Here is a 15,941-nt window from a genome sequence, read left to right on the forward strand (position 1 = left end):
AAACACAATTATAAGCACCATGAAGTTCTGAAGATTTGTATAAAACTTTATTATATTTTCATAACTTTGAAATAAATCCTCCGCTATATTTTCTTTCAACTTTTGAGTTATCCTGAAGTAGGCGATTGATCTCGATCCCATACCACTGATCATGCCTCCAGTTAACTCTGTCTGGGATGCCACATCACCTGGGCCTGCTTGGTCCACTTGTCCATCCTCCATTATTGACTGGTCTTCCCCGAGAGTCAAAAGTGCTGATGCAGCTTCTGGATCCAGCTGCTGCTTCTTTCTTTTCACTTGCCTCTCGTGGCGAGATACAGCAATTGAAGTTTCCTTCACCTTCTCCTGCTCGAGCTTTAAGGAAGGCGCCCAGTCTGGGTTAGTCGACTCATAATGTTCAGGCAAGAGAGCCAAGCTTTAACAGAAAAATAAACAATAAGACAGGACAAAAAATCAGAGAAAAGGAAAATCATTCCATCACTTCAAATTACAAGGTGATAACAATTGCTGCCTGCAAGCCTTGCACCTGACCGCAGCGAACATGGTCCGTGGGCACTGAAATTAAGGTAATCTTTGAATTTCAACACTGTTTAAAAAAACACTGAAATATAAAGTAAGCCACATGTGTATTTCTGATTTTATCCGACCTTTCAAAGATTAACCAGTCCAGCCTTTGTAATTGCTGGGATCCATAGTCTAGTCACTAAATACCAGACGGGTCCTGAAGATAAAATTGAACAATAACCGAACACATCTATAAAATTTTGCGTTGTGTCTGGTCTATGATGGATCACACGTGCTCGTTACCATCCGTAACTGTTCAACAAGTCGACTGTCCCGTAAGTTTCATACGGTTCTGTAACAGCAAATATAAAAACACTGATGTTTTTGTCTTTGTTAATACAAATATTCAGTGTAAATACAACCTAGAAAGATATTTGACAATTAACTTGATACAAAATGGTCTGAGCAGACTCGAACATGCGGAAGGTTAAATAACGTCAAGTCGGACAGAGCAATCCTCGCCAGTCACAATTCTCACTCCTTTTTAGACAATTCCTCAGTTTCAATCCCTTGGTTAGTGATAATAGCAGGAAGACGAAAGAAGGACTTATCCTTATCTCTGTTCCCTCTATTAGTACCGCCTACAAAGTTGGGATGTCTTGTTGAAGTTGGACAGGGCATTGGTGAGGCCACACTTGGAATACTGTGTACAGTTCTGGTCACCCTATTATAGAAAGGATATTATTAAACTAGAAAGAATACAGAAAAGACTTACTAGGATGCTACCAGGACTTGATGGTTTGACTTATAGGGAGAGGTTAGACAGACTGGGACTTTTTTCCCTGGAGAGTAGGAGGTTAAGGGGTGATCTTATAGAAGTCTATAAAATAATGAGGGGCATAGATAAGGTAGATAGTCAAAATCTTTTCCCAAAGGTAGGGGAGTCTATAACGAGGGGGCATAGATTTAAGGTGAGAGGGGAGAGATACAAAAGGGTCCAGAGGGGCAATTTTTTCACTCAAAGGGTGGTGAGTGTCTGGAACGAGCTGCCAGAGGCAGTAGTAGAAGCGGGTACAATTTTGTCTTTTAAAAAGCATTTGGACAGTTACATGGGTAAGATGGGTATGGAGGGATATGGGCCAAGTGCAAGAAATTGGGACTAGCTTAGTGGTATAAACGGGCGACATGGACATGTTGGGCCGAAGGGCCTGTTTCCATGTTGTAACTTCTATGATTCTATAAAGACACAAAAATTCACCATTTCACGGTCAATTCGACTACACACGGACCTTCACTCACTCAACAAGCCTTACGGCAACATCAAAAGCAAAATACTGCGGATACTGGAAATCTGAAATACAAACTGAAAATGCTGGAGAAGCTCAGCAAGACAGGCAGCATCTGTGGAGAAAGAAACAGAGGTAACGTTTCAGGTCAAAGACCTTTCCTCAGAACTGGAAGATGTTAAAAGAGTTAAAGTTTTTGAGCAAGTACAGAGCCAGGAAAAGGAGGGGAGGGAGGGAGAGGAGAGGAGGAAAGAACAAAAGGGAAGGTCTCTGACAGGGTGGAGGGTACGAGTGATTAAATGACAAAAGGGATGATGGTCCAAGGCAAGGAAGGTTAAGAAACAAAAGATTGATCAGTTGCTGTAAATGGCAGAACCGTTACCAGCACCAGCTGACCGAAAAAATGGGAGCAGTGGTTATGATCTGAAGTTACTGAAATCAATGTTCAGTCCGGAAGGTTGTAAAGAGCCTGATCGAAAGATGAGGTGCTGTTCCCCAAACTTACATTGAGCTTCATTGGAACAGTGCAAGAGGCCGAGGACAGAGAGGTCAGAGTAGGAGTGGGAAGGGGAATTAAAATGACAAGCGACTGGCAGGTCAGGGTCACGCTTGTGGACAGAGCGGAGGTGTGACCCTGACTCAACAACGTGTATTAGGAACACCCTATATAAATGCAAGTTGTTTTTGTTGTTATGTGAATGATCCTGTATCCCTGTGTGTCTGACCCTGTATCTCTGCGTGTCTGACCCTGTATCCCTGTGTGTCTGACCCTGTATCCCTGTGTGTCTGACCCTGTATCTCTGCGTGTCTGACCCTGTATCCCTGTGTGTCTGACCCTGTATCTCTGCGTGTCTGACCCTGTATCCCTGTGTGTCTGACCCTGTATCCCTGTGTGTCTGATCCCGTATCCCTGCGTGTCTGATCCCGTATCCCTGTGTGCCTGACCCTGTATCCCTGCGTGTCTGATCCCGTATCCCTGCGTGCCTGACCCTGTATCCCTGTGTGCCTGACCCTGTATCCCTGTGTGACTGACCCTGTATCCCTATGTGTCTGACCCTGTATCCCAGTGTGACTGACCCTGTATCCCTGTGTGTCTGACCCTGTATCCCTGTGTGTCTGACCCTGTATCCCTGTGTGCCTGACCCTGTATCCCTGTGTGACTGACCCTGTATCCCTATGTGTCTGACCCTTTATCCCAGTGTGACTGACCCTGTATCCCTGTGTGCCTGACCCTGTATCCCTGTGTGTCTGACCCTGTATCCCTATGTGTCTGACCCTTTATCCCAGTGTGACTGACCCTGTATCCCTGTGTGTCTGACCCTGTATCCCTGTGTGTCTGACCCTGAATCCCTGTGCGCCTGACCCTGTATCCCTTTGTGCCTGACCCTGTATCCCTGTGTGTCTGATCCCGTATCCCTGTGTGTCTGATCCCGTATCCCTGTGTGTCTGACCCTGTATCCCTGTGTGTCTGACCCTGTATCCCAGTGTGACTGACCCTGTAACCCAGTGTGACTGACCCTGTATCCCTGTGTGTCTGACTCTGTATCCCTGTGTGTCTGACCCTGAATCCCTGTGTGTCTGACCCTGTAACCCTGTGTGTCTGACCCTGAATCCCTGTGTGTCTGACCCTGTATCCCAGTGTGTCTGACCCTGTATCCCTGTGTGTCTGACCCTGTGAATCCCTGTGTGTCTGACCCTGAATCCCTGTGTGTCTGACCCTGTGAATCCTGTGTGTCTGACTCTGTGAATCCCTGTGTGTCTGACCCTGTGAATCCCTGTGTGTCTGACTCTGTATCCCTGTGTGTCTGACCCTGTGAATCCCTGTGTGTCTGACCCTGTATCCCTGTGTGTCTGACCCTGTGAATCCCTGTGTGTCTGACCCTGTATCCCTGTGTGTCTGACCCTGTGAATCCCTGTGGGTCTGACTCTGTATCCCTGTGTGTCTCACCCTGTCAATCCCTGTGTGTCTGACCCTGTATCCCTGTGTGTCTGACCCTGTATCCCTGTGTGTCTGACCCTCTATCCCTGTGTGCCTGACCCTGTGAATCCCTGTGTGTCTGACCCTGTATCCCTGTGTGTCTGACCCTGTATCCCTGTGTGTCTGACCCTGTATCCCTGTATGTCTGACTCTGTGAATCCCTGTGTGTCTGACTCTGTATCCCTGTGTGTCTGACCCCGTGAATCCCTGTGTGTCTGACTCTGTATTCCTGTGTGTCTGACCCTGTGAATCCCTGTGTGTCTGACTCTGTATCCCTGTGTGTCTGACTCTGTGAATCCCTGAGTGTCTGACCCTGTGAATCCCTGTGTGTCTGACCCTGAATCCCTTTGTGTCTGACCCTGTATCTCTGTGTGTCTGACCCTGTGAATCCTGTGTGTCTGACCCTGTGAATCCTGTGTGTCTGACTCTGTATCCCTGTGTGTCTGACCCTGTGAATCCCTGTGTGTCTGACCCTGTATCCCTGTGTGTCTGACCCTGTATCCCTGTGTGTCTGACCCTGTCAATCCCTGTGTGTCTGACCCTGTATCCCTGTGTGTCTGACCCTGTATCCCTGTGTGTCTGACCCTGTGAATCCCTGTGTGTCTGACCCTGTATCCCTGTGTGTCTGACCCTGTATCCCTGTGTGTCTGACCCTGTATCCCTGTGTGTCTGACCCTGTGAATCCCTGTGTGTCTGACCCTGTATCCCTGTGTGTCTGACCCTGTATCCCTGTGTGTCTGACCCTATATCCCTGTGTGTCTGACTCTGTGAATCCCTGTGTGTCTGACCCTGTATCCCTGTGTGTCTGACCCTGTATCCCTGTGTGTCTGACCCTGTATCCCTGTGTGTCTGACGCTGTATCCCTGTGTGTCTGACCCTGAATCCCTGTGCCTCTGACCCTGTATCCCTTTGTGCCTGACCCTGTATCCCTGTGTGTCTGATCCCGTATCCCTGTGTGTCTGATCCCGAATCCCTGTGCCTCTGACCCTGTATCCCTTTGTGCCTGACCCTGTATCCCTGTGTGTCTGATCCCGTATCCCTGTGTGTCTGATCCCGTATCCCTGTGTGTCTGACCCTGTATCCCAGTGTGACTGACCCTGTATCCCTGTGTGTCTGACCCTGTGAATCCCTGTGTGTCTGACCCTGTATCCCTGTGTGTCTGACCCTGTGAATCCCTGTGTGTCTGACCCTGTATCCCTGTGTGTCTGACCCTGTGAATCCCTGTGTGTCTGACTCTGTATCCCTGTGTGTCTGACCCTGTCAATCCCTGTGTGTCTGACCCTGTATCCCTGTGTGTCTGACCCTGTATCCCTGTGTGTCTGACCCTCTATCCCTGTGTGTCTGACCCTGTGAATCCCTGTGTGTCTGACCCTGTATCCCTGTGTGTCTGACCCTGTATCCCTGTGTGTCTGACCCTGTATCCCTGTGTGTCTGACTCTGTGAATCCATGTGTGTCTGACTCTGTATCCCTGTGTGTCTGACCCTGTGAATCCCTGTGTGTCTGACTCTGTATTCCTGTGTGTCTGACCCTGTCATTCCCTGTGTGTCTGACTCTGTATCCCTGTGTGTCTGACTCTGTGAATCCCTGAGTGTCTGACCCTGTGAATCCCTGTGTGTCTGACCCTGAATCCCTTTGTGTCTGACCCTGTATCCCTGTGTGTCTGACCCTGTGAATCCCTGTGTGTCTGACTCTGTATCCCTGTGTGTCTGACCCTGTCAATCCCTGTGTGTCTGACCCTGTATCCCTGTGTGTCTGACCCTGTATCCCTGTGTGTCTGACCCTCTATCCCTGTGTGTCTGACCCTGTGAATCCCTGTGTGTCTGACCCTGTATCCCTGTGTGTCTGACCCTGTATCCCTGTGTGTCTGACCCTGTATCCCTGTGTGTCTGACCCTGTATCCCTGTGTGTCTGACCCTGTATCCCTGTGTGTCTGACTCTGTGAATCCATGTGTGTCTGACTCTGTATCCCTGTGTGTCTGACCCTGTGAATCCCTGTGTGTCTGACTCTGTATTCCTGTGTGTCTGACCCTGTCATTCCCTGTGTGTCTGACTCTGTATCCCTGTGTGTCTGACTCTGTGAATCCCTGAGTGTCTGACCCTGTGAATCCCTGTGTGTCTGACCCTGAATCCCTTTGTGTCTGACTCTGTATCCCTGTGTGTCTGACCCTGTGAATCCCTGTGTGTCTGACCCTGTATCCCTGTGTGTCTGACCCTGTATCCCTGTGTGTCTGACCCTGTCAATCCCTGTGTGTCTGACCCTGTATCCCTGTGTGTCTGACCCTGTATCCCTGTGTGTCTGACCCTGTATCCCTGTGTGTCTGACCCTGTGAATCCCTGTGTGTCTGACCCTGTATCCCTGTGTGTCTGACCCTGTGAATCCTGTGTGTCTGACCCTGTATCCCTGTGTGTCTGACCCTGTATCCCTGTGTGTCTGACTCTGTGAATCCCTGTGTGTCTGACCCTGTATCCCTGTGTGTCTGACCCTGTATCCCTGTGTGTCTGACCCTGTATCCCTGTGTGTCTGACCCTGTATCCCTGTGTGTCTGACCCTGTGAATCCCTGTGTGTCTGACCCTGTATCCCTGTGTGTCTGACCCTGTATCCCTGTGTGTCTGACCCTGTGAATCCCTGTGTGTCTGACCCTGTATCCCTGTGTGTCTGACCCTGTATCCCTGTGTGTCTGACCCTGTGAATCCCTGTGTGTCTGACCCTGTATCCCTGTGTGTCTGACCCTGTCAATCCCTGTGTGTCTGACCCTGTATCCCTGTGTGTCTGACCCTGTATCCCTGTGTGTCTGACCCTGTATCCCTGTGTGTCTGACCCTGTGAATCCCTGTGTGTCTGACCCTGTATCCCTGTGTGTCTGACCCTGTATCCCTGTGTGTCTGACCCTGTATCCCTGTGTGTCTGACCCTGTATCCCTGTGTGTCTGACCCTGTATCCCTGTGTGTCTGACTCTGTGAATCCCTGTGTGTCTGACCCTGTATCCCTGTGTGTCTGACCCTGTATCCCTGTGTGTCTGACCCTGTCAATCCCTGTGTGTCTGACCCTGTATCCCTGTGTGTCTGACCCTGTATCCCTGTGTGTCTGACCCTGTGAATCCCTGTGTGTCTGACCCTGTATCCCTGTGTGTCTGACCCTGTATCCCTGTGTGTCTGACCCTGTCAATCCCTGTGTGTCTGACCCTGTATCCCTGTGTGTCTGACCCTGTATCCCTTTGTGTCTGACCCTGTATCCCTGTGTGTCTGACCCTGTGAATCCCTGTGTGTCTGACCCTGTATCCCTGTGTGTCTGACCCTGTATCCCTGTGTGTCTGACCCTGTATCCCTGTGTGTCTGACCCTGTCAATCCCTGTGTGTCTGACCCTGTATCCCTGTGTGTCTGACCCTGTATCCCTGTGTGTCTGACCCTGTATCCCTGTGTGTCTGACCCTGTATCCCTGTGTGTCTGACCCTGTATCCCTGTGTGTCCGACCCTCTATCCCTGTGTGTCTGACCCTGTGAATCCCTGTGTGTCTGACTCTGTATCCCTGTGTGTCTGACCCTGTGAATCCCTGTGTGTCTGACTCTGTATTCCTGTGTGTCTGACCCTGTGAATCCCTGTGTGTCTGACTCTGTATCCCTGTGTGTCTGACTCTGTGAATCCCTGAGTGTCTGACCCTGTGAATCCCTGTGTGTCTGACCCTGAATCCCTTTGTGTCTGACCCTGTATCTCTGTGTGTCTGACCCTGTGAATCCTGTGTGTCTGACTCTGTATCTCTGTGTGTCTGACCCTGTGAATCCTGTGTGTCTGACTCTGTATCCCTGTGTGTCTGACCCTGTGAATCCTGTGTGTCTGACCCTGTATCCCTGTGTGTCCGACCCTGAATCTCTGTGTGTCTGACCCTGAATCCCTGTGTGTCTGACCCTGAATCTCTGTGTGTCTGACCCTGTGAATCCCTGTGTGTCTGACTCTGTATCCCTGTGTGTCTGACCCTGTATCTCTGTGTGTCTGACCCTGTATCCCTGTGTGTCTGACCCTGTATCCCTGTGTGTCTGACCCTGTATCCCTGTGTGTCTGACCCTGTGAACCCCTGTGTGTCTGACCCTGAATCCCTGTGTGTCTGACCCTGTATCTCTGTGTGTCTGACCCTGTATCCCTGTGTGTCTGACCCTGTATCCCTGTGTGTCTGACCCTGTATCCCTGTGTGTCTGACCCTGTATCCCTGTGTGCCTGACCCCGTATCCCTGTGTGTCTGACCCTGTGAATCCTGTGTGTCTGACCCTGTATCCCTGTGTGTCTGACCCTGTATCCCTGTGTGTCTGACCCTGTGAATCCTGTGTGTCTGACCCTGTATCCCTGTGGGTCTGACCCTGTATCCCTGTGGGTCTGACCCTGTTGGGGAGGGTTTAAACTAAAGTGGCAGGGGGTTGGGAACCTGAGCAGGGAGAGAGAGGAAAGCGTAACAGGAAGGGACAGAAGGTATGGAGTAATAGGTAAAGTGTTAAAAAAGGAAAAAGCAGGAACTAAGCGTCACAAAACAGATTTGAAAGTTCTTTATCTGAATGCACGTAGCATTCGTAATAAAATGGACGAGTTAACGGCACAAATAACTACGTATGGGTATGATCTTGTGGCCATTACAGAAACATGGCTGCAGGGTGACAACGACTGGGAATTAAATATGCCAGGGTATTTAACAATCAGGAAGGACAGGCAGGAAGGAAGGGGAGGTGGGGTGGCTATGTTAATAAAGGAAGGAATCACTGTAATACAGAGAAATGATATTGGGACAAAGCATCAAAATAATGAAACAGTTTGGGTGGAGATAAGGAATAATAAGGGAAAAAAACATTAGTGGGCGTAGTATATAGGCCTCCTAATAGTTGCAACTCTGCTGGAAGAAGTATTAATCAGGAGATAGTCGGGGCATGTAATAAGGGAACAGCCATAATTATGGGGGATTTTAATTATCATATTAACTGGACAAATCAAATTGGGCAGAGCAGCCTTGAGGACGAGTTCATTGAGTGCATCAGGGATGGATTTCTTGAGCAGTATGTAACTGATCCTACAAGGGGGCAGGCAACCTTGGACCTGGTCCTGTGTAATGAGTCAGGATTAATTAATAATGTCCTAGTTAAGGATCCCCTTGGAACCAGCGACCACAACATGGTTGAATTCCATATCCAATTAGAGGGTGAGAAGGTTGATTCTCAAACAAGCGTGCTGAGCTTGAATAAAGGAGACTATGATGGTATGAGAGCGGAATTGATTAAAGTGGACTGGGAAAATAGATTAAAGGGTAAGACGGTACATGAGCAGTGGTGTTCATTTAGGGAGTTATTTTACAACTTTCAAAATAAATATATTCCACTGAGGAAAAAAGGGTGTAAAAGAAATGAAAGCCATCCGTGGCTAAGTAAAGAAATCAAGGATAGTATCCGACTAAAAACAAGGACATATAAGGTAGCCAAACTTAGTGGGAGGATAGAAGATTGGGAATTCTTCAAAAGACAGCAAAAAGTAACTAAAGGATTGATTAAGAAAGGGAAGTTAGATTATGAAAAGAAATTAGCAAAAAATATAAAAACAGATAGCAAGAGTTTCTATAGTTATATAAAAAGAAAAAGGGTGGCTAAGGCAAACATAGGTCCCTTAGAGGATGAGACCGGGAAATTAATGGTGGGAAACATGGAGATGGCAAAAATGCTGAACAAATATTTTGTTTCAGTCTTTACAGTAGAGGACACTAAGAATATCCCAACACTGGACAAACAGGGGACTCTCAGGGGGGAGGAGCTAAATACGATTAAAATCACTCAGGAGATGGTACTCAGTAAAATAATGGGACTCAAGGCGGATAAATCCCCTGGACCTGACGGCTTCCATCCTAGGGTCTTGAGGGAAGTGGCAGTAGGGATTGTGGATGCTTTGGTGATAGTTTTCCAAAATTCCCTGGACTCAGGAGAGGTCCCGGCAGATTGGAAAACTGCTAATGTAACACCGTTATTTAAAAAGGGTAGTAGGCAGAAGGCTGGAAATTATAGGCCAGTTAGCTTAACATCTGTGGTGGGTAAAATTTTGGAGTCTATTATTAAGGAGACAGTAACGGAACATTTAGATATGCATAATTTAATAGGACAAAGTCAGCATGGCTTTATGAAGGGGAAGTCATGTCTGACAAATTTGCTTGAGTTCTTCGAGGATATAACGTATAGGGTGGATAAAGGGGAACCAGTGGACGTAGTGTATTTAGACTTCCAGAAGGCATTCGACAAGGTGCCACATAAAAGATTATTAGTTAAGATAAAAAATCACGGGATTGGGGGTAATATTCTGGCATGGGTGGAGGATTGGTTATCGAACAGGAAGCAGAGAGTTGGGATAAATGGTTCATTTTTGGACTGGCAACCAGTAACCAGTGGTGTTCCACAGGGGTCGGTGCTGGGTCCCCAACTCTTTACAATCTATATTAACGATTTGGAGGAGGGGACCGAGTGCAACATATCAAAATTTGCAGATGATACAAAGATGGGAGGGAAAGTAGAGAGTGAGGAGGACATAAAAAACCTGCAAGGGGATATAGACAGGCTGGGTGAGTGGGCGGAGATTTGGCAGATGCAATATAATATTGGAAAATGTGAGGTTATGCACTTTGGCAGGAAAAATCAGAGAGCAAGTTATTTTCTTAATGGCGAGAGACTGGAAAGTACTGCAGTACAAAGGGATCTGGGGGTCCTAGTGCAAGAAAATCAAAAAGTTGGTATGCAGGTGCAGCAGGTGATCAAGAAAGCCAACGGAATGTTGGCTTTTATTGCTAGTGGGATAGAATATAAAAACAAGGAGGTATTGCTGCAGATATATAAGGTATTGGTGAGACCGCACCTGGAATACTGCATACAGTTTTGGTCTCCATACTTAAGAAAAGACATACTTGCTCTCGAGGCAGTACAAAGAAGGTTCACTCGGTTAATCCCGGGGATGAGGGGGCGGACATATGAGGAGAGGTTGAGTAGATTGGGACTCTACTCATTGGAGTTCAGAAGAATGAGAGGCGATCTTATTGAAACATATAAGATTGTGAAGGGTCTTGATCGGGTGGATGCAGTAAGGATGTTCCCAAAGATGGGTGAAACTAGAACTAGGGGGCATAATCTTAGAATAAGGGGCTGCTCTTTCAAAACTGAGATGAGGAGAAACTTCTTCACTCAGAGGGTGGTAGGTCTGTGGAATTTGCTGCCCCAGGAAGCTGTGGAAGCTACATCATTAGATAAATTTAAAACAGAAATAGACAGTTTCCTAGAAGTAAAGGGAATTAGGGGTTATGGGGAGCGGGCAGGAAATTGGACATGAAGCTGAGTTCGGATCGGTCAATGCCCTGTGGGTGGCGGAGAGGGCCCAGGGGCTATGTGGCCGGGTCCTGCTCCGACTTCTTGTGTTCTTTAGATTTGTGGTAGGATCAGATCAGCCATGATCTTATTGAATGGCGGAGCAGGCTCGAGGGGCCGATTGGCCTACTCCTGCTCCAATTTCTTATGTTCTTATACCTGTGTGTCTGACCCTGTATCCCTGTTTGTCTGACCCTGTAACCCTGTGTGTCTGACCCTGTATCCCTTTGTGTCTGACTCTGTATCCCTGTGAGTCTGACCCTGAATCCCTGTGTGACTGACCCTGTATCCCTGTGTGTCTGACCCCTTGAATCCCTGTGTGTCTGACTCTGTAACCCTGTGTGTCTGTCCCTGTATCTCTGTGTGTCTGACCCTGTATCCCTGTATGTCTGAATCTATATATGCTGTTTTCCCCTCTCCCTGCCTTTTTCTCTCTGACTGCAACTTGGCCGATCAAACAAGGTACAAGAGGCTTTCTGAATCCTCACTGCCTGTTGGTACAATTCACCTTCTCCCCCAACCTCTGTGGTGTTGCCGTGGATCTCTTCCAAACAGACATTGGCCTCACCCCTTCCTGCTCTGTCACCTTCTCTTCCTTTGAACACATTATCCAGTTGCACCCTCTCACCTTTCCTCTCTCAACCTCTGCACCGGGAAACTTCTTATTCTTTCTGGTTTCAGCTAAACATTGTTTCGGCCACATTGATAGGATGCTGCTAATCTCAGTAAAGAAAAAGGAACAGAGAAATTGAATAGGGTAAAAAATTAAATAAAGATTGGTTGCTTAAAAGGTTGGCAGCGTTCAAAGTAGAAAATTCACCCGGTCCAGATGGGATGCATCCCAGGTTGATGTGCGTAGGTAGGATGGAAATAGTGGAGGCTCTGGCCAAAATATTTCAATCGTCCTTGGATGTGGGAGTGGAGCCAGAGGACCGGAGGGTTGGAAATGTTACACGCCAGGTCAAAAAATGGGATGGGGTAAACCCAATAACTACAGGCCGGTCAGCCTAACGATGGTGGTGGAGAAACTTGTACAGACAATAATCCATAAAAACATGGGTTAATAAATGACAGGCAACAGGGATTTTATAAATGCAAGTCGTGTCTGACAAACTTGATTGAGTTCTTCGATGAAACGACGGAGATGGTTGGTGAAAGTAGATCAGTTGATATTGTGTATATGGAATTTGAAAAGGTGTTTGATCAAGTGACAATAATAGACTGGTTAGAAAACATGAAGCTCATGGAATTAAAGGGACGGTGGCAGCGTGCACACGGAATTGTCTAAGAGGCAGAAAGTATAGTGTAGTGGTGAATGGTTGTTTATCAGACCGAGGTAAATATACAATGGTGTCCCCCAGTATTAGGACCACTGCTATTTTTGATATATATTAATGACCTGGACTTGTGTATCGGGGGCATAATTTCAAAGTTTGCTGCTGACATAAAGCTTGGAAATGTATTAAACATTGTGGAGGATATGAGAAGACTTCAGGAGGACATGGACAGACTGGGGAAATGTGCAGACACGTGGCAGATGAAATTTAATGTAGAGAAGTGTATAGAGGTGTTCAAAATTATGAGGCCTTTTGATAGAGTAGGTGGGAGAAACTGTTTCCATTGGCAGCAGTGTTGGGTACCAGAGGACACAGATTTAAGATAATTGGCAAAAAAGCCAGGGGGGAAATGAGAAGAATTTTTTAATGCAGTGAGTTGTTATGATCTGGAATGTACTGCCTGAAAAGGGAGGTAGAAGCAGATTCAATAGTGACTTTCAAAAGGGAATGGGATATGCACTTGAAAATGAAAAAAACTGCAGGTAAATGGGAAAGATTGGGGATGTGGGACTAATTGGATAGTTCTTTCAAAGAGCCGGCACAGGCATGATGGGTCGAATGGCCTCCTTCTGTGCTGTAAGACTCTATAAAAAATTGGTATCAGTAAAACTGACCATGGAGCTGTTGGATTGTCGTAAACACCCAACTGGTTCAGTAATGCCCTTTAGAAAAGCAAAGCTGATGTCCTTATGTATGACCCCAGTCCCAAACCAATGTGGATGGCTGTTTCACTGTCCTAGAAGTGGCCTAGTAAGCACTCAGTTGTACGAAACTGCTACAAAATATACAGACTGCAGCGGATCAAGAAGAAGATCCACCATCACCTTCTCAAGTGTCAGCCTTTACTCCATGGTCGCACTCTCGCCTCTGAGTCAGATGGCTGTGGGTTCAAGTCCCACTCCAGGGTCTTGAACACATAATCTAGGCTGACACTTCAATGCAGTCTTGAGGGAGTGCTGCCCTGTCTGAGGCCTTTTGAATGAGACCTTAAACCAAGGCCCCTTCTGCCCTCTCTGATGGGTGTAAAAGATTCATGAGACTATTGGAAGAGAGAATGGGAGTTCTCCTCGATGTCCTGGCCTAATTTATCCCTCAAGCATCATCACTAAAACAGATTATCTGTTTCGTTTCCAAGAATTGTGGCCAGAGTTAATCTTCCTCCCTTGGCAGACAGAAATACAAATGAACACCCAAATGCAACTTTTGTACTTTATTTCAGCATAATTCAGGCTTAGAAGTGAAACCAAACAGACAGACAATCAATTTTAAACAATTCCAAATTGAGCAAGTTTCTCAGTTCTATGGGGAAATATTTCATTTTCCGTTAATTGCAACAAAATCACAAAGGCCTTTTACATAAATTTTAGTGACAGGACTTGGTTAACTCTAGCGCTCAGATGGAATCTTTCCGACAGATCGTTCTTCCCGAGCTCCGTGAGAATTTTCAATCTTGCAGTTGCGAATACAGAAATATTTTGCCTTGTTTTATTGAATTGTTGAAGAGAGACAGCGAACAAAGGTGAAAGGTGATATGTTGACAAAATAATAGGGTAACAATCAGACCACTTTCACACTGAAAAAATCTATTTGTGAACAACGCTAACCACCCAATCCATGGAAACAATTGGTGAAGTCCACTCAGAAAGTTCATGTTAAAAGGTGAGCGGTTCCATTGTGAGGTGACAAGGCCCCTGGACATACGGAACGTGGGATGGTTCTCATGAAAGGAAAGATTGAGCTCACAAATCAGACCATCGGGAGGGACTAATATGGATTTCCCAGTCGCATCCTGTCCTCATTCTTAAGAACCTTGATGGATTTTTATGAGTCAGACATCTACCTGAGAATAAACATGTGTGAACCACAGAAAGAACGGATTGCCTTATTTCATTGTTAATAGATTGGCCATCGAGCAGAGCGCCAAGTCTATCAGTGAAATGGACCTGGAGCACCATGTCTGTTGCTGTGGCAAAAACTGGGGTTTCTGTGCATTGTGTCTGTGGTATTTCTGCACAAAACAAGTATATTTACAGCGTATCAGCTACAATGTGTCGGATGTGGAATTGTGTAAATAGTGTAGTGGCTCTAGTTGGTCAGATGTAGCATCAGGTTATTAGTAAACTGGCTCCCACGGAACCAGGAGTGAACAACCTATTCGATTGAGAGCTGCGCTTGCTCTCCCCGATTTTATTCTTCACCAGTGTCAGTTCCTTCCGCTTCCATAAAAATCCCTGTCTCCGACTCTCTGAGGTGCAGTCCCTCCAAAGTTTTTATTCCCCATTTGTTCATTACCTCTGGACTCCATCTCTTCAATCACCTCCCTGCACCGCGGTCTCCATACCTCCACCCTCCCACTCCTCCATCTCTTCAATCACCTCCCTGCACCGCGGTCTCCATTCCTCCACCCTCCCACTCCTCCACCTCTTCAATCACCTCCCTGCCGGTCTCCATACCTCCACCCTCCCACTCCTCCACCCCTTCAATCACCTCCCTGCCGGTCTCCATACCTCCACCCTCCCACTCCTCCACCTCTTCAATCACCTCCCTGCCGGTCTCCATACCTCCACCCTCCCACTCCTCCATCCCTTCAATCACCTCCCTGCCGGTCTCCATACCTCCACCCTCCCACTCCTCCACCTCTTCAATCACCTCCCTGCCGGTCTCCATACCTCCACCCTCCCACTCCTCCATCCCTTCAATCACCTCCCTGCCGGTCTCCATACCTCCACCCTCCCACTCCTCCACCTCTTCAATCACCTCCCTGCCGGTCTCCATACCTCCACCCTCCCACTCCTCCACCTCTTCAATCACCTCCCTGCCGGTCTCCATACCTCCACCCTCCCACTCCTCCACCTCTTCAATCACCTCCCTGCCGGTCTCCATACCTCCACCCTCCCACTCCTCCACCCCTTCAATCACCTCCCTGCCGGTCTCCATATCTCCACCCTCCCACTCCTCCATCTCTTCAATCACCTCCCTGCCGGTCTCCATTCCTCCACCCTCCCACTCCTCCATCTCTTCAATCACCTCCCTGCCGGTCTCCATTCCTCCACCCTCCCACTCCTCCATCTCTTCAATCACCTCCCTGCCGGTCTCCATACCTCCACCCTCCCACTCCTCCATCCCTTCAATCACCTCCCTGCCGGTCTCCATACCTCCACCCTCCCACTCCTCCACCTCTTCAATCACCTCCCGACCGGTCTCCATATCTCCACCCTCCCACTCCTCCACCTCTTCAATCACCTCCCTGCCGGTCTCCATACCTCCACCCTCCCACTCCTCCATCTCTTCAATCACCTCCCGACCGGTCTCCATATCTCCACCCTCCCACTCCTCCATACCTCCACCCTCCCACTCCTCCATCTCTTCAATCACCTCCCGACCGGTCTCCATATCTCCACCCTCCTACTCCTCCATTCCTCCACCCTCCCACTCCTCCACCTCTTCAATCACCTCCCGACCGGTCT

General features: G+C 47.9%; 1 protein-coding gene across 1 annotated transcript in view; it reads right to left on the reverse strand.

Moving 5' to 3' along the window:
• The window catches only part of LOC137302345 (zona pellucida sperm-binding protein 3-like), a 1,023,493-nt gene that overhangs the window by 482,238 nt on the left and 525,314 nt on the right, over nucleotides 1-15,941 (reverse strand). The gene's annotated exons all lie outside the window — the stretch shown is intronic.

This window comes from Heptranchias perlo, chromosome 35, assembly GCF_035084215.1.
Source record: "Heptranchias perlo isolate sHepPer1 chromosome 35, sHepPer1.hap1, whole genome shotgun sequence".
NCBI classification, from domain to species: domain Eukaryota; kingdom Metazoa; phylum Chordata; class Chondrichthyes; order Hexanchiformes; family Hexanchidae; genus Heptranchias; species Heptranchias perlo.